Raw genomic sequence first — 2,853 nt, 5'->3', positions numbered from 1 at the left:
TATTCTAGTGGACATGATCTTTCCTATTGTGCTTAACCTTCTATAACATCTATGAGCCTGACACTCTAGGTCCGACCATGTGAACCTAGGGCTCTGATACCATTCTGTAACGACCTGAAAATTGGACCGCTACCGGCGCTAGGATCCGGGTCGACTTAAGGCCGCCGGGACCCGTAGCAAGCCTAACATTGACGCGGAACCCTATGGCACAAGCCTCAAACCCACACGCACAAGTAGATATGGAATCCAAAGATCTGATAAACCCACCTCCTATGGCACCCCACACTTAGAGAAGCTGAAACACCAATGATTGAAGGATTTAGATGAGAATCTGACAAACGCCACAACAAATAGTTGATAAGTTAATCGAGATTCCTGGTGCAATTGATGAAAGCAAATCCTCACTCTCACTCAAAGCAATACACGCCAAAGGCATGAAAATAATTCTGATAATTTGATTTCAAAGCTGTCTCTTACAATTGTTTCTTATCCTTATATAGTAAGGAGAAAAACAATTAAAACCCTAAGACACTCTTCTTGGGCCTGACTTAAACACATAAGGCCCAAGCCCAATCATATACTAAAATAACACATAAGTATTAAAACATAAGCCCAAAACATGGCCCAACACTCTAAAACTTAAAAGATAAAATATGGCCAGAATACAAGCCCAAACAAAACTAAAATAAAACAAGTGTTTAAATAATAAAACTAGCAAGCCCATCCTAACAAAGTTGAATCTTCACAAAAGCCTTACTTGATCTTCACTTTAGGCTTTCCTTTATGTAGTTTTAGCCCATAGGTTTGATTAGGCTCCCTCAGCCTATGATTGCAAGTGTTGCACCAAATCTGTCCCATATGAATTAAAGCACGCCCCAAATATATATGGATTATATGAATATGATTTTGAACTACTCTTGGATCCATTGGAATGATATAAGTTTGCTCCACACCATAGTTAGAAATTTGTCCTATTGGATCCGTATCATTCCCTCTTTCTTTAGAAAAGATTCGTCCTCGAATCTTGTTGATATTTATGTCAAGAAGGAAAGCTTTAGGCACCCATGTATCTTCAAAGACCTCCTTTTGAATAGGTGGAAATAGTATAAAACTTTCATCATGGATGTTTTCATCAACAACCTGCACATCAAGAACAAATGAACTAGACATAAAAATATTAGTCATAGAAATATCATGTGGATGTGACCCATTCTCCTCTACAACTTCCAAAACAGTCTTATTCACCTCCTCCACCTCATCAATCATGTGCTCCCCATGTCCACCATCATTCACAACCTCTTCTATAAGCTCATTAATGGAATTTTCAAGAACAACTACATTAGATGCATGCATTACAACTTCCTCTTCAATTTGAATCTCTATGGAAGTTGACATTGGAACTTTAGCCTCTTCTTTCTCCTTTTCTTTCTCCATCTTCCCTCCTTGAACTAGGCTTGATTCTTTTCCAGCATCGTTACCCTCAAACTCACTCTTTTCTCTCATTTTTTCCACAGAACTCAAGCTCTCACTCACCTTTGTAGCCAAGGCCGAGGCCTCCCTCTCCCTCTCCAGCATTTTTATGTGATCGGCATATACCTCTTGAGGTGATAAAGGAGCGAGTATAAGCTTCTGTCCTTCATGAGTGAAGGAGTACTTGTTATTGAGCCCATCATGTTGCACCTTTCTATCATATTGCCACGGCCTACCCAACAATATATGGCTTGCCTGCATAGGTACCACATCGCACAAGATCTCATCCTTATACCTACCAATAAAAAATGGTATAACCACCTGGCGTGTAACCTTAACCTCACCACAATCATTCAACCATTGCAATCTGTATGGCTTAGGATGTTTAATAGAAGCCAAGCCCAATTTCTCCACCATATATACACTAGCCACATTTGTGCAACTACCTCCATCAATAATGACAGTACACACTTTTCCATTAACCAAACACCTAGTGTGAAATATGTTTTCCCGTTGTTTCAGGCTTTCTTCCTTAACCTGCATATTCAGAGCACGCCTAGCAACAAGCATCTCACAATGTGCAGCAAGCAACACATTATTAACAAACACATCCGAATCATCACAGTCATTATTGCAATTATGAGTTCTTTGAGGTATTCTTGTAGAAGTGGACGCTGGTGAGACATTCTGATCTTTACTCATCCTACCTTTAATCAACAAAGAACAAAGAGAACTAGCAAATATTGTGTTAGAAAAGAAAGAACTCAAGTGTTTGCACACTTACCACTCTTTTGCTGATTCTTCAATTGCACTTCAGAAACTAAGGTCAACCAACTAACCACAAGGTGCGTTTAATGAAACAAAAAAAAAAAAAGAAAACCTAAAGAAAGAACGAAGCGCGCAAAAACTAGAAAGAAGATACTGACAATTTGGAAAGTAACACACGAACTAGGTTTTGTGCTACTTGAAAATATCACCTAGAGTATAGACCCAAGCAAACAATACTCCAGCAATGTCAAGGAAGCAAAAGCAAGTTTAAATCAAAAACGAAACTTTGAATTCAAATAAAAACGAACCTGGACAAAAGTTTGAAATTAATTCACTTCAAAGCAAATTAAATATGGATCTAATTAAATCTACCCAAAAAGGAAAGTATCAAAACACTGCAAATAGAATCAGAAAAAAAAAATGTAAATTTCTCTCAGATCAGAGACATGGACGAAAATTCTGGTGTTAAAAGAAGGGTTTGACATCAAATCAATGTAGATGCAATTGCCTTAAATGTGCACTTTAGGCAATAGGCAGAATTTCTTTTATCTCATAATCTGGATTCAAACAAATTCAAAATTCAAAATTCAAAATTGATTCCTATAATTTACTGCA

The sequence above is a fragment of the Manihot esculenta genome, chromosome 13 (genome assembly GCF_001659605.2).
Source record: "Manihot esculenta cultivar AM560-2 chromosome 13, M.esculenta_v8, whole genome shotgun sequence".
Classification (NCBI taxonomy): Eukaryota; Viridiplantae; Streptophyta; class Magnoliopsida; order Malpighiales; family Euphorbiaceae; genus Manihot; species Manihot esculenta.
Note: the sequence above shows the minus strand (reverse complement) of the source record.